At 39.4% G+C, this 26,057-nt stretch overlaps 1 long non-coding RNA gene across 3 annotated transcripts in view; it reads right to left on the minus strand.

The window, feature by feature from the left end:
* Positions 1 to 23,794, minus strand: part of LOC106730051 — a 54,456-nt gene extending 30,662 nt beyond the window's left edge. For all 3 annotated transcript variants that reach the window (XR_001366481.2, XR_004312737.1, XR_004312736.1), the window contains exon 1: positions 22,658 to 23,794. This is a non-coding gene — a long non-coding RNA (uncharacterized LOC106730051). The remainder of the gene's footprint in view (positions 1 to 22,657) is intronic.
* Between the last annotated feature and the right edge of the window lie 2,263 nt (positions 23,795 to 26,057).

The raw sequence follows: 26,057 nt of genomic DNA on the forward strand, positions 1-26,057 counted from the left end.
ATTATGAAGATCAATATTTTTGTCATTGTTTACAACATGTAAAATCTTTGGTTCTTTGGAATTAGATTATCTTCTTTCTAAAATGGCTTTAAAGAAGTAAATAAACAAATGGAATGAATTAACACAGTCTCTTCTGGGCCTGGGATCCTATTCATTTTTCATAAAAGATCATTTAATTTTCACAAGGTGACTGTGCACTGCCCTTACTAACACTTAGTAACACAGCAGTGTGCCTTCCTGCAGGAGTAAAACCTAAGCATTAGAAGTTAAGATTTTAATAAATATCTAGTCTGATTTACTATGAAAGCCAAAAAAATTGATAATACGAATTTAGAGGCAAACTTGGAAGAGGCTGGGAGGCTTAAACTGTCTAATCGATCAAGGCATTTTCCCTACCTATCTCTTTTATTTTTAAGTATTTCTTTTCTAGAATCCCTTGGAGAAAGATAGCTCAAAGCAAAACTTAAATTCAGAATAGAATTTTCTCCATCAAAAGGCAAAGCTAAAAAGGGATTTTTAACAAAGGGATGGTGCTTGATCTCATTTCAGCAAATGTCCATCGTACACTTATCATGCATAAGACTCCAGGCAAGGCATCATGATGGGTAAAATCATGTACAACATATGACCCTGCCTTCTAGAAACCCTTGCCTGAGAGTCAGGTATAGAAACTCCAATGCATACATAAAACATTGACAAAATACTGTGAGTATAAAAAAGGAAGAAATTTTCTTTTGAGGTGATCTCGAAAAGATTCTTGGAAGTGGTAGTATTCAAAGTGAATCTTAAAGTATAAGCCAGATTTCATCAATCAAACGTGAGCATGACACTCAGGTAAAACCCAAGTCTGGCACACAAGGATCACGGGAAATACAAAGACTGAGACGTGCCGGTGTTTTCAGGCACGGGCTGCTAGAGGCAGGGTTTTTTCCTAACATCTAGGCCAGTACAATACACAGATGCAAACTTAAGTCACTTTGATGGATAATTACTTTCCTTCATTTTGATCAAATAACTCTACTTCCTATTTTATATTTTCAAACAGTAGGTAAGAACAAATGGAAAGTAAAAGTATGAATCCCAAGGATGAAGTAATCTGGTACAACGTTTAAATCAATAGGATTTGGGGTTAAAACTGACTTCAAATCCTTTCCATAACACCAGCTGTTTGACCTTGGGACGGTCTAAGCAGCTGGTGTGACTAAATACATTTTATGTCTCAATTTTCCCTTCTATTAAAAAATGGGATAATATCTGCTTTGCAGCTTTGTTGTAAATATGAAAGGAATAACATATTACAACATATGTAGTAAATATGAAAGGAATAACAATTACAACTAAGGATTTATTACACTTCTCCAAACACATGCATTTTATTACAATTTTATGAGTTATCTGTGTTTGTGTTCTTATACTGATTGTATCCACTATTACCTTCCAGTTTATCAGTTCCTAATGCCATGGACAAAGACCAAATATATATGAGGAATATACTTTGGTCACCTGAATGACCAAATATGTATTTCTTATAAATCACAATACTGAAGTACCATATGGGTTAATCTGACAAAGTAGTGTGGGAATTCAAGAAAGATACATATGTGGCTATAAGTTAACTTCAGAAAGTTTTAATGGAGAAAAACTGTGCTGCAGAAAAAGAATTAGGTTTAGGTAAGGGCGGAAATGGAGGTCAGCATGGAGAGGAGGGGGACCCACGCACAGCGCTTCAACCCCAGCTCCCAGTAGTGCCGTCAGGGCTTCTTCCAAGTTCCAAGACAGCGAGGTCTTTTATTCTCTTCCAGTATGTCTCTGGGCTGTGCCTGAGCAGAAAGGAAAAAGTCACACAAAGAGGGTGGGAAGGGATAAATTGGGAGTTCGAGATGTGCAAATACTAACTACTATACATAAAATAGATTAGAAACAAATTTCTTCTGTATAGCACAGGAGACTATATTCAATACCTTGTAGTAACCTATAATGAAAAAGAATATGAAAAGGAATGTATGTGTGTATATGTATGACTGAAACATTATGCTGTACACCAGAAACTGACACATTGTAACTGACTATACGTCAATAAAATAAATAAATAGATTTTTTAAAGTTATACAAAGAGTTCAGGAATCTAGTCTCATTTCAACTACTTATTTTATCATTTGACCTTGAACAAATCCCCGGTGCCTCAGTGTTCTCCTCTGTGAGACGGGGAGAGTAAGGCCAAGGCTGCCCATCTTACAGGACCACGTGGATCAATGAACATAAAACTCCTTGGAAATGTGGGAAGAGCAATACACATGTAAGTCATTATTGCCATCCCCACTGTCTCTCTTGCTATTTGCAAAAGCAGAAGGAGAAACTGCGGCACAGATAACTTCTATTATCTTCAGAGCTATAGAGCTGTGTGTGCAAGATAAGCTGCTTTTACCCTGCCAGAGATTTGGGGCTGTCAGCGGGCACAGAGCACCAGCTTACCAGCTATGGTTACACAGGTCACTTATACAGTCAGATGCCCTTTGGGGGCAATTTGAAAACTTCCGGGATGAACACGTTATCTCTTTACTGATTGGTTGTACCACCTGTTTCCATGGCAACTCTAGAGGCAGTCCACACTCACCCACTTTCTGCTCCCAACCTCTGTAACATCTTTCTTACAGCAAGAGGCAGAAATTTTAATAAAGTAGAAGCATTTTAGTAAATGGAGGTATAATTTAAATCAAAGCTTTTTGCATTTTTTGAGTCCCCGTGGTTTTCTATATGTTACAGTAAACTCATAGTTCTTTCCTCTAAGGGGAATGGAGGAGAGCAGACATTTTTTATAAAATTTCTTATAGGAACATTGAGAAAGCATTGTCCCATAATCCTCTGCCACATTTTATGAGCAGAGATCTCTCGCCAACATTTAGTTCACCTTATTCTCCCAGAAGAGAACCGTGTATTCTGAGTGCTCGTTTGCCACACACAGATTTCAGGACAATCTCACACTCTTCCTTCTACCCAACTTAGCATCACCCAACACCTGGTCTTGGTGGGGTGGGGAGTCTAGAGGTGGGCCAAGGATCACACCACGACTTGGACGTCACGGTCCTGAGCGAGCTCACAACAATCCGATGAAGCAGTAGTATTTTCCCCATTTTTCCATTTGACATTACTGAGGTCCAGAATATATGATTAACTGACAGTGTTGTAAGGTAGGTTAAGTGACGAAACCAGTATCCAACCACACACAAGTGTGTCCTGACCACGCAGGCTTGACTGCATCCTTGGTGGCTGAAAGCTCAGCGCTGCATGGTCATCACAGTTTTGAACGCTGATCAGTGACTCTGGTTCTTAGTTTGAGTTCTCTCAGAAATCAGAGCCTGAGACGCAGACTTGGGAGCAGGTGGTTTACTTAGGAAGTTATCCCAGGATGCAGGAGCCCGAGGGAAGAGTAAGACAGGAGAAAGGAAAAACCACTGTAAGTTGTGTCTTTGAGATAGCAGAGGGATTCCTCCAGGATGGATCCTCGATTTTACCAGGGCCTCTGAGAAGCATATAGAATGCCTTTTAGAATTATCCAGCTGACAACAGGAGGCTGGAGCGTTTATGCACTCGTGCCCCATGCCCCCCCACCCCGAGTGAGAGTTGTCCCTGAGCAGTGAATTCTCTGGCGCTTTCTGGCTGCTCTCTGCACAACACCAGCAGCTCCTAGAGTGTCAGAGATGACTCTGGGGTGAAGCACAGACAGACAGATAGCTGGGCTTCAGGTGGAGGTTGGCTGTGTTGAGTCAAGTCTGAACTATGGGAGACGCGTCCACCGTCTGCTGCTGAAATCGGAGCGGGGCCTGGAGACTGGGGCAGGCACCTGGGGTGTCAGCTGCACCCTAATTCTAGGATACTTTACAACTTACTGAAATAACTGTTGGTTTAGCGTTGTGACTAGCCCACTCACATCTGACATGGGCATGACCTAAATTATAGTCATAACATAGCACTGTCACAATACAGTCGATTCAGCAGTAGCCTCTCTGGAGCAGTGATCATAGCCCAAGTGGGGGCTCTGTGCCGGGATCTTCTTCTAGTTTCATCACTAGAAAGCCTGCATGCACAAGTCATGTAAGCTCCAGGTGTTTAAGTTTTCTACCCTGTGAAATGGACAGAACAGAAACCACCTCACAGTTTGATGTAAAGTTCCATAAAATAATACATGTAAAGCACTTAGAAGCATGCTTGGATATAGTCGGTACTCAAAGGGATAGATAGAATTTTATGAATAATTTGCAATTGCCAACATTTCCCTCTCCTCTCAAAGCAGGAGGTGAGTGTATTAAAAGCACACCATTTCTTCCCACTCGTGATTATAATATGCTAACCAAAAGCTTAAAACAAAATAACTACAAGTCCAGAAACCAAACACCACAGAGACAGGAAATTTCACCACTCTAAACCCAACATTTTCTTAGCACATTGTCTCAGAATAATGAAAAGCATTTGGTGGCATTCCTCTCTCACACAAACTGGAGCTACAGGGAAAGATTTCAAGGGCTCATATTTCCACTTGGTAAAAATCCTTTATTCTGGTGGAATAACAGCTGGTTAGAGAGGGGAAAAAAAAAAAACAGTACAGGAGCTGAGTAGCTTCTGGTCTCCATGGTAACAGTGTATCATACTCTGACTCTTTTAATCACCCAATTCCCTTAGGATAAAGAAAAGAGCAAGGAGACAAAAGCACTAAGATCTCCCCCCGCCCCACCAAAATGTAGCCATTTGTGGAGTGGAGGTCACAAGTCAGCAGACGTAGCCAGGAGGTGACTGCAACCACCTACAGTGACGTGACATTTCCTTAGAACTGTCTCATCAGTAAGGGTAATAGGTTAATATTGATCAAGCAGAGGTTAGTTGAAATCACTCATGCTCCCCACCTTCTATGCTCTAACACATATGCAAGGCAGCATCCTGGGGATGGGGGCAGCTTGCAACAAGCCACGATTCATAGCAGGGTAACTGGTCTCCACAGGAGTGAAATTCATGATACTTTTCTTCTTACCATAGCCTTTGCTTGATTTCTAGGAAAGATACTGAACATCTTTTGAATGATCAGAGCAGCACATCTCAAAGCCAGGCCCACGAAGCTTGGCATCAGAATCCCTGGGGGCACTGTTACAGCAGATTCCCAGGGCACCAGAGGTCCTAGCAGAGCCGGCCTGGCGGGGAGCAGGGAAGCTGTATTGAACAAGCAGCTCCTGGAGGTCCTTATGCACCCCACACTTGGAAACCCTTCATTTAGATCTTGGGAGTTACTCAAAAATCTAACTTTAGCTAACTTTGCTGTTTGTGTTGGCATTCAAAAGATCATTTATAAATGTGACAGATTCCACTTTTCTACAGATGACCTGTAGAGATAGTGCATTTGTGAGACAAAAAAAAAAAAAAAAAGAGAGAGAGAGAGAGAAGTTTTCAATACCACTGAAGTGAAACAGAACAAAAATCTATTTTGGAAAAACAGCTGTAAATTCACAACGAAAAGTGTAACCTTTGGCTTTACTCATTTCATTTTATTTCCTCTATCACCTTACCAGTTATAGTAAGACCTATCTAATTAGCATAAAGAACATTTTTTACTTTTGATAAGACAGAATTCTTATGTTAAAAGACAGAAACCTAATGCTGTAAATCACTAATTTTTTTCATACCTTCTGAAAAATTATACAAGTTACATTTCAGTGCCCACCCAATTGTATTCATACATTCAGAAATTCGTATGTTTACTAAGTACCTATTGAGTGCAAGTAGTGCTCTATGGGCTGGAGTTAAAGGAGTCAAAGGCCCCCGCCATCCTAGAGCTTACATTCTAGGAAGACAGACAATAAAAACTAGTAAAATAGCTACCATGTCAGATGGTGAAAAGTGCTACCAAAAAAGTATAAAGAAATGAGATGGTTGCAGGTTTTAATAATTGATATGAGGAGACCTTAAAAAGGAAAGTGATATTTGAGCAAAAATCTGAACATGATGGGGAATGAGTCTCACAATTATTGGGGGGACATGTTCAAGGCAGAAGAAACAGCAAGTGCAAAAGCCCTGAGGCAGAAGCACACTTGGCTTGTCAGAGAAACATCCCCTAGGTCAGTGTGGCTGGAAGGGAGCGAATGAGGGAAAGAGTAGCAGAAGATGAGGTGAGACCTCACGCACAAGAGGCATGTATCATGACCCTTGAATTTTATTCCAAATGAGATGGGAAGAAGCTACAGGAAGATTTTGCACAGAGAAATTATATGGATTGATTGACTTATGTTTACAAGGATCATTCTGGCATCTGAATTGAGAATAGACTGTCAGAGAAAAAACAACAGAAGAAGAGAGGCCAGGCAGAAGGCATTCCAGTATTTGAGGGGTGAAACGATGCTGGGTAAGGCTAGAATGGCAGCTGTGGTGGTAAGAAAAAAATTCAAGGCAGAGCCAAAAGGATTTAAGAAAGAATCAAATGTTGGATCAAGACAAAGTCATGGTTTTTTAACCCTGAAAAATTGACAAGATGGAGCTGCCTTTTCCTGGATGTGGAAGACTGAGAGAAGCAGGGGTTGGGACATGTTAGCATTAAGTCATCTGTTAGACATCCAGGAAGCAAAGTCAAGTAGATAATTGGGTCTACGAACCTGAAGTTCAGAAGGGGTATCTAGGCTGGAGGTGTAAATGTGTGGATTACCAATCTGGATTCTATTCCCTAGGGAGTCAGTGTAAATAGAAAAGGGAAATTCAATGTCTAAATAAGGCTGCACTTCAAGATTTAAAGGTCAGAACTGAGTGGGCACCATCAAAGGGACTGAGGAGTGGCCAGCGAGGTAGTAGGCATGACCTTGAAGCCAAGCAGTGAACACATTTCAAAGAGGTGGGAATGATCAGCAATGTCAAGTGTGTGGAGATCAGCACCATGAGGACTGGGAACTGACTGTGAGCTTTCACAATGTGCACATGAGTGCCGATCTTGGCGAGAGCAGTTAGATGTACTTGTGGGATCAAAATCCTGATTTTATTGAATTCAGGGGAGAATAGGATAAGAGGAATTGGAGAAAACAACTATAAAAATTTCATTTCAAGGCCTTACCTCTAAAGAGGAGGTTAAAAAATGGGGTGATAACTGAAAGAAATGTGAGATCATGAAAAGGGACTTTTTCTTTTTGCCTTTTTGTTTTTTTTTAAATATGAGACTTTAAAGAATACTTGAAGTCTAAGAGAATATTCAAGTGGAAAGGCTCAACTGGATGACAAAGGACAGGAGGGAAGAATTGCTGAGCAATGTCCTTGGATAGAGGAGAAGGGGTGAGGTCTAGTAGGCAATCGGAGGCATTAGAATCTTTTCAGAATCTTTTTCTTTAATAGAAAATTGTTCACCTATATATATGATCAGGAGAGAAAGCAGATGCACAGAGCTGTCTAGAAGTGGTTGTGGCTGCTTATGCAAGTCCTTGTTATTGGCTTTTTTTCCTCAGTGAATCAGGAAATACGCTTCTCTATAAGAAGTGGGAAGTTGAAAGGGTTTTGGAGGTTTGAGGAGAGGGATCAGGGTGGAGACAATGTCGTGGTCCTGGAGACTGAGGAGGGAAGGGTCTTGGGTGACGTGATGTGACTGCCAGCAGCATAAGGGCCATCTTGATGACAGTAGGGTAACACCAGTCAGCCATTGTGGTGTAAATATCTGGAGAAAGTGCAAGAGTCAAATTAAAAAGTCTGAGCTAGCCATCATAAAACGTTTTCCAAGTCCTCATTTTAATCTTGACAAAAATCCAGTGTGAGTAGTTCTCCTTCCCTGGCAGTGCTGAGAACGTTACCCTGCCCCTGCATGTGCATTTTAGAGGGTTTCTTGCTTAATCTATTGGTCTTTCACTTTTTAAGACAGTGAGGTATATTTTTTAAAATACCTCACTCGTTTCAACCCCCACCCTTTAGTGTGTGGTATAAAAATCTCTATGGCATGATATAGTTTAACATACTTTCTAAGTTTATTCATAAATGCAAATCAGAAGTCATTTTCAATCTCCTGCTTTTGAGGTCTTAGATATTTATACCAAAGAATGATACAAAATTTCTCAAAGCTGAATTGATTTTAGTTCAAAACCATCTGACAATATTACATACAATTTACTAATGGCAAAAGAAATCAAACTCAAATTAACCAAGAAAGGATTTTACAGCTCAGAAAATCAGGATTATTTTACAAGAGGCACAGGAATTCCTATAGTCAGTCCTGTTACTGAGTTCTCCACAAGCCGTGAGTTTCCATCCATTGCTACTAATTAACACTCTGCTTCACATCTCGCTGCATTTCCCATTCAGCCATTGGTTTCCAGGCAGTGACTCAAATAAGGTGTAAGAGAGGCACAGCTGGCATTTAGCAAAAAATACCGAGACTTATAGCTGCATAGTGATTTCATAGACACCACCTGCCATCACCAGGAACAACTGAATCTTCCTCGTCTTAGCCACAGTGACATGCCAAGTGCCTGTTATCACTTTTTTGAAACATAAAATTGGTAAGAGAGGGGAGGAACATAATATCAATGCCCATTTTACAAGACCTAAATACGTATTCTTCCTTTTAAGACATCTTTAAAGTTTATATTCAGGTGCATATGCCTGTTTGTGGAATATTTTGGTCCCACGTGTAAGTTATTTGATAATGAGTATTTATCCTTCGAGCCCTAATTATAGCACATCTCTATGGAAAAGGGGACTTCACTTGGCCACTCTGTTAATATGATACCATTTCAGGGACTGCCTGTGTCTCTTTTCTTTATCTTTTCATTGACTGACTAATCGATTAAAAAACTGATCTATGTGCTGGAAGGGTAAATAAATATTTCCAAGCATGTACTAGTTTCATAATAAGTAGTATTTCACATTTGTCTTTTAAAAATCTCTTCAAGATCCATTGAACAATGAACATATCATTAATTTTACATTTCTCCTCTATTATGGGTGCTCTGTGTCATTTTGACTTAAGCTTTCCCTTCATAAACCTTTCCTTCGGATGATCTACCCAAACAGAAAGTAGTTTAGATGCTGGAGAGCAAAGAATGCTCGAGGGTGAGATTATCCAAGCTTGAGTCCTGACTCCAGCACGTGGCCGTGGTCCCTGTGTGATCCTAGGAAACTGACTCAAAGTCTATGAGCCTTATCTGTTATATGGAATGACAATGGTCGTAATGTCATGGTGAGGCTTAAACACACTAACTCATATCACGTGCTTAGCACCTTATGCCTAATGAACAGGAAGAATTCAGCAAGTTTTTATGTTTTTATAAATTTATAAATGTACTTTATATGTGCATATTATATGTATATATTATATTATATATATATAATATTGAATATAATGAATGTACTTTATCCAGGCTGCATAGGTCTTTGGGAAATATTTAGAGTGTGCTGATTCCCCATTCTTCCACTTACAAATTGTTTAACCTCTTTGAGACTCAGTTTTTCAGTCATTAAAATGGAGTTCATAAAGGCCTCCTAGTACGGTTCCCAGCACTGCATAGGTTTCCATTAGCAGGTGGCGCTAATTACTGTCTATATTCACTCACTAGGGCTGCCATAACAAAATACCACAGATGGGGTGGCTTAAACAACAGAAATGTATTTTCTCACAGATCTGGAAGCTGAGAACTTGAACTCCGAGATCACGGGGTCAGCAGGTTTGAGTTCTTCCGAGGCCTCGCTCCTTGGCTTGCAGACGGCCACCTTCTCACTGTGTCCTCACGTGGCCTTCCTTCCGTGCACACACAACCCTGGTGTCTCTCTGTGTGCCTGATCTCTTTCTGGAAGGACACCAGTCAGATTGGATTAGGGTCCACCTTAATGGCCTCATTTTAACTTAATTACTTCTTTCAGGATTCTATCTCCAAACACAGTCTCATTCTGAGGTACTGGTGGTTGGGGTTTCAAAATACAAATTGGAGTGGGGGGGATACAGTTTAGCCCATAACACTATCCTTCAGCTTTCTCACCTCTTTTCATCTCAGATAATCCAACTACCTTGAAAGACACATCTGAAGAAACAGAGATATAAATGCTCCAGTTACCACAGCCTGAAGAGACTGAGAAGTTTGTGTATAACTTTCTTTTCCTTGCAATAAACTGTAAGCTTTTCTTCCCTTCCTTGCTTCATTTCTGAGGTCCCAAAATTTTAGGTAGTGATTCTAAAAATACATCCATTTTAATAAAATATCATTACAATAAAATATTATATATCATCATGTATTTTTTGATGTTTTACTTATCTATAAACAATGAATTTGATAAGCAAATCAAGAATCTGAAGAAGAATCAATAAACAACAAGGACTTACTGCATAGCATAGAGAACTATATTCAATACCTTGTAATAACCTATAATGGAAAAGAAGCTGAAAAAGAATATATATATATATATCACTAAATCACGTTGCTGTACACCTGAAATTAACACAATATTGTAAATCAACTATACTTCAATAAAAAAGAAGAATCAGAATACTGTGAAGTGAGAATTTTGACAGCTATAAGAGGGGGGAGAAAATGTTACCAGAATTGATAAACTTAACTTGCCAAAACCAACTTTGGCACGTAGCATAGCTTGCCTACCCAAAAGTCATTCGCTCCCCTTGGTGCCAATGAAAACCAAATTGCATCCATCCTTCTTCAAGAAGCCATGACCACAGAGGAAGCTGAACTCTCCAGACCCTAAGGATGAATCATGATTGACTTAAAGCCAAACACAGTCACTTCCCTCCCCTCTGCAGTGATTAGTGTAGCGTAGACCAAGGAACCTGAAGGGGGTCTGCAAAGAGCCCTAGGAAAATGAATACAGCAAAGGAGCGCTTTCTTTCAAATACTGTAATATGAGGAGGTGATTCTTGGAGCTCCTGCAGCCATCTTGTCCTCCAGAATAAATTCCTTTTTTTTTTCTCCTCTGAAACTGTGCACACAATAAGAGAACAAAGCTTCTGAAATCAGAGGCTAATTGTTCCTAATACAGAAATTAATTTAAAAGAACTGCTAAAAGACAAACAACCTGGATCACTTTGACACTCAGCTCCAAGAAGGTCAAGAGCAAATTACTGGGAAAAATACATGATTTCAGGCCAGGATCCTTAAAGAATTGATAAAGGAAATGTTCATTAGTGAGAAAAGTAAGAAATTATTCTTCATCCCTTTTAAAAACATTATCTTTGAAAATTGTTCTTCTATTTAATGCTATTTTTATAATGAGAAATACACTGAATTGGAAAAATTATCTGCTTAAACAAAGAGGACTCACTTAAACAGTGAGCCATCATCTATGATCTCTGGCAAAACCAGCAGAAAGGATAGCCCTGCTCTCTTCTACAGCACCTGCCATCATTTGGTGCCATTTCATTTGAAAATTAAAACTCTAGCTTAAAGATATTATGAAAATAGTAATTATTAGAGTAGTTCTCCTTCTTCAGTCTGAGCCAATCTCATTGGAGGATTTTTAAAATATGAATTAATCTAAATTGTATACAGCTAGAAAAGTCAACTTTTTCCACTGGCTTCTCCCTTTCATGTTCAAAGTCATGGTTATGTGTCTATGGCAGGGAGGGGGGTACAGTTCTACATCCTCATGATTTATGGAAGATTCCAAGTCACACACACGACAAGATACTCAGCATCCATCTGGGAAAACCGAGGGTCCATGGGAATAGAGATTGGGTCTGCTCTGCTGAGCTCTGTGTGCTCATTGCCTGTAGACCTCAATAAATATTTGTTAGATAAATGGATTAATAGCTGGGAACTAAAAAAATAATCAGAGCTATCATTATATATTAGTCCCCTCTACCCTTCACCCCACATCCAATTACTGTACTTAGCTATTTATTAATCTTCACCAAACAACCTGAGTTTTGCCTACTCCAAAGTGATTCTGAGTCAATAATGACCATTAAATTCCCAGTTCAATACCTAGATAGATACTTGTAATCACTTTTAATTTACCGGTGTTTCAAGATTTTTCATGTGCCTCCTGTAAGAGCTTTAGATGACCCTGCATCTGGCATCATTTCACAACAGGCCATTTTAACTGCATTCAATAAATAAAACTATGGCTCTTCACAACTCCTAAGAAAGATGAATTTACCCATCATCCTGTTTTTAAGGAGCTGGGAACAAAAGATGTGACAAAACAGGTCAGAAAAAAAAATTGATCATGTTGACTGTGCTCTATAACCCAGTAATCACACAGACCAAAGTGGCAAGATGATCACAGACCTTTGGTGACAGGACTCATTATCTTAAAGAGCAATTTAGCGGGAAAGAACAGTTCATCTTGTTCAGTGAATGGAAAATGTCGGAGTTTAATGGCCATCATTTTTACAGCATCTGTAGCCTAGCTCACAGGAAAAAAATGATGAAGTTTAAATCCAGGTAATAATTTATTTCTAGTAGACACATTATTAAATAAGCACTTATTTTTTATTTGAATAAGTTAACAATCCCCTCCTGGACCAACACTATCCCTAGTCACTTTTGAGGGAATGTGGTAAGGAGGAGGGCGTATACTGGGGAAGTTGGGGGAAGTCTCTTGGTCACCAACTGACGATTACTCCCACTACTTGCACTGACTCTGTAAAGCTCTTAGAGTCAGCCTGTCTCCTGAAGAAAAGGAATTTACCATTAAAATATGGAAGATTATTTTTTACCTTGGAGGCGAACAAATATTTCTTGGCTGGGTGTTAGAGACTTAGAGACAACTGGAATGCCCATTCTTTGCAGTAGCCTAGAATAATGACTTCTGCCCTTCCAAGCCTTCATGGGAGCCCGATGGGCCAGTAGCAAGGACAGGCAGATGGGAGTTCCCAGAATTAGCAGCTATGGGTCAAGAAATGCTTAAATCTTCTACATGGCAATTCAGTGTTTTTAATGTAATTACACCTAATGATCTCATCTTCAACTTTCTTGAAAACACCCGCTGATACTTCAGAGCAAGATTGGAAATATCCATTAGCATGAAGAAAATAGGAGAATTGTGAGACAGCAGTGCAAATTCTGGAATGAAACACGTCTGAGTACAAAACCCAGGCTCCCCATTTCTAGCTATGTCAAAGGGGGAAGTTAACTTCTCCAAACCTCAATGTCCCCTGGATGTAGAAATTAGCACTCCTACTTGATCTGAAGAGCACACGAGATTATGTCTGTAAAGCATCCCCAGAGTGCCTACAGTTGCTAAGTGCTCAAGAAATTGTACTTCTTATTATGTTACTACTAATAATGATCTACATTCCTATCTCACAAATAAGCACTGTCAACATTTTACCATTTAAAAAAATTTTTTACTGTCTTTTTATTTATAAAAAATTTTGTATACTTTTAAAATAATTTTTATACAATTTTTATACTAAATTGAAGTATAGTCAATTTACAATGTTGTGTCAATTTCTGGTGTACAGTCATTTGGTTTTCTACGTGCAAGCTTCACATAATTTTTTATTCAACAATGGGCTCATACTATGCATAATGTCTTCAGCTTGCTTTTTTAAAACAATCTTTCCGTGTCAATAAAGGTTCACAGTACAATTTTCAATGTCTTTCTAATACTCTTCTTTGCATCTCTGCAATAAGTTATTTCACAGATCCCTTTATTGCTAAGCATTTAGGATGTGCCCAAATTTTCACTAAGATGAGCAGTCCTGTCATAAATAACACCGCACATAAATACCTCAGTATACTCCTCATTGAGCTAAATTCCTACAAGTGGAATCACTAGGTCAAAGTGCATGTGTGCTTTCTTAGATTTTTTGAGACTTTTTGACAAATTCTCTTCCCAAAAAGACTCTCACTGAGAATATATGAGATTCACTTTTTCTGAAACTATCACAACACTGGGTATTGAAATTTCACCATCAAAGGGAAAGAGCATTGCTCATATAAGAGCAGCGAGAAGGTGTTTTATTGCTATCACTACAAAATGAAAGCACTTTAAAGGTTAATTGAAATCTCCTAATTACTATTTTCCAGTTGAGGCTTATTCTAGAGAAAGAATCGACAAACTACGGCCCACAGACCAAACCTATTTTTGTACATCCCACGAGCTAAGAATTGTTTTCACAGGTGAACATTTGCAATCGATTTGATGATAAGGAATGTTACCTGGAACGCCAATTAAGCAAAATGTTATTTTAAAAAATCCAATTCTTCCCATTAGCCAACCTATATTACCAAAACTTGTATGTACTCAATAATCCTAATTATATATTTTGAATTTTGTTTAAAAAAATTTTATGGAAATTTTCGTTCTTGCTCCTGGTATATTAGTATTTACATCATATTCTCAGTGTTGCATTGTGACCCTCAAAGTGCAAACTATTTACCATCTGGCTGTTTACAGAAAAAGTTGCCAACCCCTCTTCTAGAGTGTTCGTTAAAAATACAAAAATTTAAATATATTCTTAAGTATTTCACCTAATATAATAGAGTGAGAAATTTAACAAATATATTCATTTATTCCACATGTTAGTGCTTTTCAAACCTGGAATTCTCAGATTTCCCAGAGATGATCATGGGAGGAACAAGAGGGCAAGAGAAGCCAAGTCCTCACACTCCAACCATTTTTCTTGCCTCTTCTTTCACATCTGGGCTCCAAATAACATTTTGTGTAAGAATTAGACCCACTATTTAAAAAAAAAAATTCTGAAAACTGCTTTCAAATATGGAACAGGGTTTGTTAAGGTCAGAGGCCCTTTCTCTATATCCAGAGCCTACTGACAGGAGACACTTCCCAATAGGCCTCAACCCACCTGCTTTCAAGTTAAACTGCTCTCCTTTTTTGCTCCACGGAAATGTTATATATCTGGTTGCTGAAAATAACAAATGTTCAATGCAAATACATGTAAATTGGTATTGGTAACTTTTTCTCCTTTCAGGATGAAACTAATCTGGATTCTTGCAAACTGTTTCACACTTAAAACTGTTAAGCAACTATTTCCACAGTAAGGGAGGCAAGATAGAACCTAAAAGGAACAAATAAGCATAGAACAGGCAATATAGGCCTTACTTCAGTTTTCTGAGTCATTTATTTAGGTTGTGAGGGTAACTTACATTGAAGCTGTGGCAAATGTAAGTTACCCTCATTTTGCCTCTGTGGCAAAATGTAATGAAATGGTTAGGAGTGAAAAAATAAACACAGGAACAGGGACCGGGTTGTTTTTCCATTAAATGTGACTTTCTTGTTGATTGTGCATTTCCAGAAGGTGTAACGTAATTACTTCCTCTCCCTTCCTGAAGCTCTTTCAGATCCAACCTGACACATCCCCACACGCGTAGCTCTTCTACCCTCTGGTTCAGTTTGGCAGGGAAATTCTTTCAAATAAGCAAGAAAGAAAATAGTCTGTTCCTTACTGGAATCATGCTGTTAAAAATCAACAACAAATAACGTAACAATTCCATAACAGGAACCCTTGGTACTAGAATTTAAATTTCTATAATCAGTTTATATCAAATTGATCTTCATTCTGGAATCAGGTAAGTCAAAACAATGAGAATGTAATCAATAAAATTACCAAAAGAGTAACAATGATCATGGCAATAACAGCTGATGTTTGGGTGCTTGCTGTGTGGTAGGTCGTGGACAGGTCACAAGATTCAACTGACTTTGAATTTTCTTAACACTCATCTATTATAACCATGCCCTGTTCTAATTCCATTGTGTACATTAACTGCTTCAAGGTAGTGGCACCAATGAGGCAGGCGCCATTACTATCACCATCCTACAGATGCGGTCCGGCAGGGTGCCGTGCTCACAGAGCTGGTGACAGTGGACCTGGGCCTCTGATCCTGGAGCCATCCACAATGGTGCTCATCCCTGAAACTCTGCCTCTCAAACCCACCTGGTAATGAAAAGTGAGATTATAGTCAGATAAGCTCTAGTCTTAACTGTTACTGAACTAGTGACTGGAATAACTTTAAAAAAGAGAAAGAAATAGAAACTGCTGAAAATGAAATAGGAGGTAATTACTACAAAGGGTGTATTTGATCCCTGTCTATTATCTTCAAAAGCTTTTAGAATGAAAAACAGAAAACTGGGCTCCATCTCAGTCTCAGTACATTGGACCAGTAGACAGAAGAAGGCAACAGTCCTGGAATCTGGCCTGGGTGAAAGTAAGAACCATAAGACAGAGCAACAGCCAGGGACCTGGCTGTCCCTCCCAGATGCTGGAGCAACCCCAGCACTGTCAAGAGGCACCGGGGCAAGGGGCAGCTGTTATAAGAGTCACAAAAAAAATGAGTGAAAGTAGTCACCGTTTCCAAAAGTGTATTCTAAGTGATACCAATTAGAAGTATCCAAATATGAAAAAAAAAAAAAAAAGCGTATGTGGTTTGAAAATACAGGAGAAGCTGGGTCAAAAAGAGTTGCACTGGTTTCTTTACTGCAGGACTTCAGAGTCTTTCATATCCTCAAGTGAACCTCTGGGGTACAACCACAGTATGCAGCATTTCTTCAGCCTTTTGAACACAGCATTCTTTTTCCTTAGAAAAAGATGTTAACATTTTGTAGATTACCCTTTTTCCATAGAACACAGTTTGAATGAATTAATCAACCTTTATTCTCTCTCTGTGGTGAAATTACCAGAGTGCATTGCTGGGGGAAGGATCTGTGCTGTGTGTCCCAGATGGTCACATCCACGCACACTTACGTGTAAAACAGTGTTACAAATCAGCAAGACCAGGCTGTCTTATCAGGGGCACTGTCATGTGATCCAGAAGCAGTATTAAAACTGGAGGTTCTGTTAACCAGCTGAGTTGGAGCAGAGATTAACTGTAGACAGTGTGTGCGCGTATGTTTATTTCTGGTGTATGTGGAGGCAGGCACTCTCGCGTTCATCAGAGATTTGAAGAATTCCAGGATCCAAAAAAGTTTAAGAACTGACTGTACTTTACACAGTAAAAATAATCTTTACGAAGGTGATGTTATCACTGAATCCCAGGAGGGGGAAGGTCCAGATGGTACAGTAGGACGACACTGGGTTCACCTCCCCTCATGAACATATGAAATACTACAACTACATACATAGCAACTCTCACTAAAATCAACCTGGGGACTAGCAGAACAGCTCTTCTACAACCAAGGCTGTAAAGAAAGATCTGTATGGAGCAAGGGAGGAGAAGCAATCCGGTCACGACTCACACCCTTGCCGGGGGACCCAGAAGAGGAGGCTGCTGTCATAGGCTTGGGCATCCTTTCTTGGGAGCAAGAGGTTCGAGCCACACATCAGGCAGCCCAGCCCTGGGGTCTGACGCTGGGAAGACGAGCCCCACTAGCTGGTTTGAAAAGCAGCAGGGCTTACCAGGGACTGTAAGAAACTAAGACTCTACTCTTGAAGACCGCACACACAGACTGGCTTACTCCTCATCACAGAGCAGAGGCAGGAGACTGAAAAGCACCTGGGACCCTGGCTGACTTGCCAGCACTGTGCCAGTGCAGCCCCCAGCTCACATAGGGCTCCTGTTCCAGCTTCTGTAGCACCAGTGCTGCACCCCACTAAGGCAGAGACGGCCATGGCCAGCAAAAGTGCACACGTGGAGAGAACAGAGCCAGCTTGGACCCTGGCTCTGCCTCTGATCACAATGGAGGCAGCCATTGCTAGGGTGCATGTCCTTGTGCACAGTTAGGAGGAGCAAAATTAGCTCCAGGGCGGAGGCTACCATGGCAGGTGAGTGCCTCGCTGTGCACATTTGGAAGGAGTGAAGCAACCCCTCTGGCTCCGACCTAGCCTCTAACTAAGGCATGCACACTGGGAGGGAAAAGTGAAACCAGAACAGTAGTGCAGCCCCAAAACCTCAGACCCTGGCAATGCCTCCAAACCAAGGCAGAGACTTCCATCACACCCAGGAGAAACCCAGCTTCCTCAGAGCCCCTGCCCAGCTCCTCAGAAAACTGCTGAGCAGAGGAAGGAGAAGCCCCAGCTAGCACCTAACTCTGGCTCTGGCCCCTCTATTTCCAACCCTACCTCCCACCAAGGCAGGAGCTGCCAGCAGACCCTGGGCTCACTTCAAGTCTAGCCCTTGCACCGAAGCCACTAGGTACACAGACTGCACAGGGAAACTCCCACACGAGGACATGAATTCAAGGCCAGGATAGGTTAACTGTCTCACCTAATTTCACAGAAACAGAGAAAGTTAAATAAAATGAGGAGACAGAGGAATATGTTTCAAACAAATGAACAAGAAAAAAAAACAGTTACACAGAAGTAAATAATTTACTTGATAAAGAGTTCAAAGCAGTAGTAAAAAGAATGCTAACCGAACTTGAGAAAACAATAAACACAGTGAGAATTTAAGCAAAAAGACTAGAAAATACAAAATAGAACCAGTCAGAGCTGAAGAACAAAGTAACTGAAATGAAAAATACATTAGAAGGAATTAACAGCAGATTAGATGATACAGGACATATAAGTGATCTGGAAGACAGAATAATGGAAATCACCCAATCAGAATAGCAAAAAGAAAAACAAATTTTAATAAAATGAGAATAGTTTTGGGACAACTTCAAAAGTACTAACATTTGCATAATAGAGGTTCAAGAAGAAGAAAAGGAGAAAATGCATATGATGAAATTATGGCTGAAGAATTTCCAAACTTGAAGAAGGAAACAGATACCAAGGTACAGGAAGCACAGAGAGCCTCAAAAAAGATGAACCCAAAGAGGCCCACACCGAAACATATCATAGTTAAAATGACAAAAATTAAGGGTAAAGAGAGGATTTTAAAGTCAGCAAGGGAAAACAAAAAGCCACATACAAAGGAACCCCCACAAGGCTATGTTCTGCAGAAACATTGCAGGCCAGAAAAGCGTGGCATGAGATATTTACAGTGATGGAAGGGAAAAACCTACCACCTAAGATACTCTACCCAGCAAGGTTATCATTCAGAATCGAATGAGAGAGACAGAGCTTCTCAGACAAGCTAAAACTCAAAGAATTCATCAATTCTGAACTGACCTTACAAGAAGTGTTAAAGGCTCTTCTCTAAGTGAAAAAGAAAAGGCTACAAGAAATAAGAAATTACAGGAAGGAAGAAATTCCACTGGTAAAGGGAAATACACAGTAAAGGCTGTGGTTCAGCTACTTAAGCTAGTGTGAAGGATAAGAGAAAACAATTGTAAAATCAAATATAACTACAGTGAACAGTTAAGGGATGGACATGGGGATGTGCAGTATGACATCAGATAGACCAGAGCATGGGATGTCTTTCCGTTTGAGTGTATGATCTTCAATTTCCTTCATCAATGTTGCACAGTTTTCAGAATCTAGGTCTCTCAACTCTGATTAACTTTATTCCTGGGCATTTTATTATTTTTGATGCAATTGTAAAGGTGATTATTTTCTTGCTTTCTCTTTCTGTTAGTTCATTAGCAGCGTATACAAAAGGACCAGATGATACACATAAATGGAAAGATATTCTATGCTCTTGGGTTGGAAGAATTCATATTGTTAAAATGTCCATACTACCCAAAGCAATCTACAGATTTAGTGCAATCCTTATCAAAATACTCATGACTTGTTTACAGAACTAGAAAAAATAGTTCTAAAATTTGTATGGAAATAATAAAAAAAAAAAACCACCAAAATAGCTAAAGCAAGCTCGTAATTAAAACAACATGGAACTGACACAAAAACAGATACATCGATCAGTGGAACAGAATAGAGAATTCAGAAATAAACCCACACCCATATGGTCAATGAATCTACAACAAAGGAGGAAAAATATACAATGTGGGAAAGACAGTCTCTTCAATAAGTGGTGTTGGGAAAACTGGAAAGCTACATGTAAAAGAATGAAATTGGAACATCTTCTCACATGATATACAAAAATAAACTGAAAATGGACTGAAGAACTAAGTGTAAATCCAGAAACCATAAAACTCCTAGAAGACAACATAAGCAGTACACTCTTTGACATGTCTTAGCAATATTTTTTTTACATTTGTCTCCTTAAGCAAGGGAAACAAAAGTAAAACTTAACAAATAGGACCTAGTTAAACTTAAAAGCTTTTTGACAGCAAAGGAAACCATCAACAAAATAAAAGACAACCTACTGAATGGGAGAAGATATTTCTAAATGATAAGTCTGCTAAGGGGTCACTATTCAAATTTATACAGTGTATGCAACTTAATATTCTAAAAAAGAAACCCCAACAACCCAAGTAAAACTGGGCAGAAGAACTGAATAGACATTTTGCCAAAGAAGACATACAGATGGCCAACAGGCACATGCAAGGGAGCTCAACATCATTAATTATCAGGGAGATGAAAATTAAAACCACAATGAGATATTACCTCACATTTGTCAGAATGGCTATCATCAAAAAGACCACAAATTATAAATGTCAGCAAAGATGTGGAGAAAAGGGAACACTTATGCAATGTTGGTGGGAATAAAAATTTGTATAGTCACTGTGGAAAACAGTATGCAGTTTCCTCAAAAACTTTAAAAAAAGAACTACAATATAAGCCAGCAATTCCACTCCTGGGTATACATCTGAAGAAAATAAAAACACTAATTGGAAAAGATAGATGCACCCCAATGTTCACCACAGCATTTTTTACAATAGCCAAAATATGAAAACAACCTGAGTGCCATAAACAGATAAATGCATAAAGAAGATGTAAGATAGATAGATAGAAATAGAGATGCATGCTGGAATATTACTCAACCATAAAAAATCATGAAATGTTGCCATTTGTAATAACATAGGTATACCTGAAGGGTATTATTCTTAGTGAAGTAAACCAGACAGAGAAAGACAAATTTGTATTTTTCACTTACATATAGAAGCTATAAAATAAAACAAATGAGTGAATATAATAAAGCAGAAACAGACTCATAGACAACAAATTAGAGGTTACCCATGGGGATGGGATGAGAGGAGGAGCAAGATAGGGGAAGGGAATTGAAGGGGACAAACTACTAAGTATAAAATAAATAAGATATGAGGATATAATGTACAGCACAGGGAATATAGCCAATATTTTATAACTTTAAATGGAGTATAATCTATAAAAATACCAAAATCACTGTTATAAACCTGAAACTATAACACTGTAATTCAATGACACTTCAATTTTTAAAAATTGCTTTGAGCATTAAAAAAAAAGAATGAATCCCAGATCCTGCATATACTTTCAGACAAATCACAGTTTCTTTGGGGTTTACTCTCTTCATCTGAATATTTTTTCTCCCTTGTACTGTGCAGAGTTAATATGACAATGAAATAATAATAGATATAGAGAAAACCTGATGAACACAAAGTTCTGTACAATTATTATTATTAGTGTAACACTGAACCATATTTCTTCCATCAGAGGCAGTATAGGAAAGGAAAAAATATCTGTAGCATTTTGAGTAATGTGTGTCTGAAAATCACAAAGAAATGGGAAATTATCAAAGAATTAAAATCAAAGCAATGTTGTCTGTCAGGCAAGGTCAAGATGACGATTAAGTCATTGCATGAATCCATCTGAATCTAGGCAGGGATCCCAGTAATCTTAAGTACCTATTATAAAACAATATTTTAAGTGAAAGTATCATTTAAGCATTCATCTTATAAAGTGATATCAGTAATATTCCTGCTACATATATATACTTTCAAAGAATGCAAATTTAGTGTAATAGTGAAACCTTAAAAATACCCTCCATTAAAGTTTTTTGTAAATATTAATAGCTCTATGGTATTGTTACCATGAAATAGAAACAATTTGTTATCCTTAAGTGAAATTCAGAGAATGAAGAAGCTTTTAAAATACTACAAGTTGAATGTCTACTGTATACCAGATATATATATTATGCAAGGTTACTTTTAATCCTGTGAGATAGAAATTATTATCCCTGCTTTCTAGATGAGGAAACTGCGGTTCAGAAAAGTATAACCAAGTTCACATAATAAGTAGGTATCAGAGGTAGGAATTCCAAAGTCATTCCCTCTTCAACACATCTGCTATTTCTACAATTAAAAAAAAAAAACTAAATAATTGAAAATTAATTAACTAAAAAACAACTGTAGAGAAATGTTTTTAATGATATAAGATCAAATCTAAAAGTTTAAGTACCTGAAATAAGCTCACAGTAAATTTTTAATGAGGAAATATTTCTATAGTTACCCCAGAAATTAGTTTTTCTAATTACATACACAGGAGAAATTTCAAAAGGAAAATTACTTTTAACAGACGAACCACTTAGTAAGCGGCAGTGTTAAGACATACATGAAAGAAATAAAAAACTTAGAATTTAAAATAGTAGAAGCACTTATTGGCTAATATTGATTGATTGATTGATTGACAACAGACCAGCCCAAAAAAAAAAAAAAAGTGGTATATTTAATAAAAGGTTCTCTACTCAAAATTACCTATTTTTATCCTGATCTTGAAATAGCAATGGCAGGTTCTACATTTTAAAACCAGGTTAAAGGATGATCTAGTTTCTTTGTATCCTCTGAGTGCTTTTTAAGAAAGTTTTTTACTTTCACTAGTTCTGTGAGGATAGCTTACTAATCATTCATTGCAGTTTGACAAACCACTCAAGGAAGACACTTCCCATTCTTTATTCGTCAGCAGAAAAATACCACCTTCAAAAATCCCTTTCCCTCCATTCACCACCATTTCTGCAATAAATGAGTAAATGAGATTCCATACCAACATCCCAGGGCAGAAATCCCAAGCTGTCGTCAGGAAGTCATTCAAGCCCATGACCCACGATGCAAGTGGAAGCAGGGCAGCCAATCAGGACTCCCGCCTGGAAATCAGGGGCTGGAGAGCTTCTGCGGCGAGCTTCTGTGGCTTCCCCTAAATCCATATCCCGTCTCCCATTGGAGGGGTGAGTTAGTTTAGCTCCTTAGAGGCCCAGGGAAGCCACATGAAGATGAGGGGGTCCTAGGAATCTTAACCCCCTCAGCAAAAGGCAGGGGCCCCAGTTCCCGTGCGGGGACAGCTGGCATCGCGACACGGCTGGACGGGACAGAGAGTTCCCCAGCGCCAGCTCTCGCACCCCCGCCCGCCTGCACGTCAGGAGATCGCCCTCTGACTTCCCGGACCTAGTGGCGTTAGGCACTTCCTTTTCTCTCTTCCTCTTGGAGATCACTTCCAACCTCTCAACTCACCGAAGCTTCTCTCCGCCAAAGCGGAGCAGGGAAACGGCTACGCTTCCTCGGTTCTAGAGGTCCCAGGGCCAAAGCTAACTCCAAAAAATGATGAGTCAGAGCACGGGCCTGGGACCGCTGCCCTCCTGCGCTGCGGCGGCTGGGAAGCGCTGACAAGCAGGGAACATACAACGATGAAAAACTGGTCTGTCTGGTTTTTCTCATAAAATTTAGCTATCTAAACGCTCCTACTGTGATAACACCCTTCCTTCTGGTTTCACAGAAGCAGGGAGTCTGGTGGGGGCCGGGGTAGGTGGTGTGTGCAGAAAATGGTTTAGCCCTCTGTTCCTCTTCAGTGTGTGTGGGTGTGTGTGGAAAGAACCGTGAGTGTGACATCCACCCTCCCCACAGTGTTTAGTTGTACAACACAGTATTGTTAACCCTGGGTGCAACGTTGTCGGGCAGATCTCTAGAATTTACTCTGCTTGCTTAACTGAAAGTTTACGCCCGTTGGTGATCAAATCTCTATTTCCCCCTCCTCCCGGCTCCTGGCAACCACCATTCCACTCCTGGATTCTATGATTTTCACTATTTTAGATGCCTGTAGATAAGACACTTTAGATAAATGGAATCATGCAGAAGCCAAAGGCAACAAGTGTTGACAAGCATGTGGAGAAACTGGGGCCTCTGTAAACTGTTGTTAGAACACAAAATGGTGTGGCCACTGTGGAAAACAGTATGTAATTTCTTCAAAAAATTAAAAATAGAACTACTATGATCTAGCCCTCCCATTTCTAGGTACTTATGCAGAAGTATTGAAGTCAGAACCTTGAAGAGCTATTAATGCTGCCATGTTCACAGCAGCATTATTCACTGTAGCCAAGTTACGGAAACAACCTAAATGTCCATTAATGGGTGATTGGATAAAGACAATGTGCTATACAATGAATGAAATATTATTCAGCCTTAAAAACTGAAAGAAATTCTGCAATATGTGACAACACGAATGGACCTGGAGGACATTATGCTAAGTGAAGTAATCCTGTCATGATAGATGAATGCTGCACGATCCCTTTTGAGTTGAGACACACAGAGACATCTGGGGGACCAGTGGAGTAGCGTGCCCAGCAGGCAGAGTTGGACATCAGAATTTGGATTACAACAGTGGTCACCGAGGAGGGCTGAATCAGTTAGTTTGCTTTAATTGCTAGTAATCGAAAGCAACTCAAAAGGGTTTGCATGACTAGGAAAAGTGATTATTACATATGTCAAGAAGTCCCAAGGAAGTGGGACTCCCAGGAGGAGCTCTGTTGGTTAAACTGCTACGGATGTCATTCTCGACCACAGTTCCATGTTTTACCTTGCGTCCTCAGCACATCGCATTTGTCCTCATGTTATTCCTCTCAAGATGGCTGCTTTCGTTTGCTAGGGCTGCCATACAAAGTGCCACAGACCAGGGGCTTAAGCAACAGAAGCGTGTGGTCTTACAGTTCTCGAGTCTAGAAGTCCAAGATCAAGGTGTGCATAGCGTTAGCCCTTTCTAAGGGCTGTGAAGGAAAGCCTGTGTCACGCCTCTTTCCTAGCTTCTGGGGGTTTGATGGCAATCTTTGGCATTCCTTTGCTTGTAGAGGCATCACCCCAATCTCTGCCTTCCTTTTTTCATGGTGTTCTTCCTGTGTGCGTATCTGTGTCCAAAATTCCCCTTTTCATAACAACACTAGTCCCAGCAGATTAGGAATCTGCTAGGGATTTTAGAGACACTAGGGATTAGGATTCCAACATAGCTTTTTTTTTAAGGGGGGAGGACCCAATTCAATTCATAACAGTAGCAAAACAGCTGTTCCAGACATCACAGCTACACACAATGTCTCAAGGAAGCAGAGGGTACCTCTTCCCTCTTCCTCACTCCTTTTGAAAAACTTCCAGCACACACATTGTCCTACCTCAGAGGTCAGAAACTGTGTCATGTGCCTCACCAATCACTACTGAAGCGGCTGGAATTGCAGGAATTTGGAGGTGAAATGCTCCAGAGAGTTCAATTATGACCTGGACTGATAAAGAGAAGAAATGTTGCAAGATACTAAGCACATCCATTATTATGCTCTCCAAAATTTTTCTGTCCTCCAAGTTGTGAGGTTTTCTTCTTTCTTTCAGTTGCATTTGTTAATTGTCTTAGAATAAATGTTCACTGAAGAAAATTGAAACTATTAAAAACAGCAAATTTTGAATGATTCTTATCCCACCAACTGAGATTTCTTCTTCTAAAACACTAGTGTATGCATATTTATTGAAGAAAATGTTAATATTTCACAAAGAGCCAATTTAAAGTAGTTCATAACCCCACAAACAGAGAAACCCCCTACTGATGCACTAGAAAATTATCTTTCTCATCTGTATCTATTATACACACATCTGTATAAAGAAAAATTGGGGTTGTAGAGGGCATACTGCTAAGTAGCCTGTTTTGTTGTTGGGTTTTTTTTTCAGTTTATGGTGATTTAATCATTTACATTGCCTTTCTTACTGTATTAGAAGTAATTGTATTATCTGGAACATCTCACCTCTCACATATTTATACTCCACAGTGGTGTAAATGATACCAAAATGTATGCATTTGGTATCAAGGGATATTTATTAAATAGACACAGTGTAAATAATACCAGTGTGTTGATACCAGAAGTATCATTCTGATGACCCCAAAAGCAACATTTAGCACCATTAATTGCAGAAGTGTTCCATGTTGAGTTAAGTCACAGAAGGAAGTTCTTGGAAGGGAGAAAGGGTCTAATCAGAAAGGAATTAGACATATTCATCAAAACCAAAGTCAAATAATCAAAAGTAACCTCCTCTGTGAAGAACTGCCTGATCGATTCCCACTCCAATCTAAAGAGAATTCCCCCACTTGTGCTCAATTACTATTTGCCTGAATGTCTGTCTGTCTGTCTGTGTTTCTGTCT

Source organism: Camelus ferus, chromosome 2 (genome assembly GCF_009834535.1).
Source record: "Camelus ferus isolate YT-003-E chromosome 2, BCGSAC_Cfer_1.0, whole genome shotgun sequence".
NCBI classification, from domain to species: Eukaryota; Metazoa; Chordata; class Mammalia; order Artiodactyla; family Camelidae; genus Camelus; species Camelus ferus.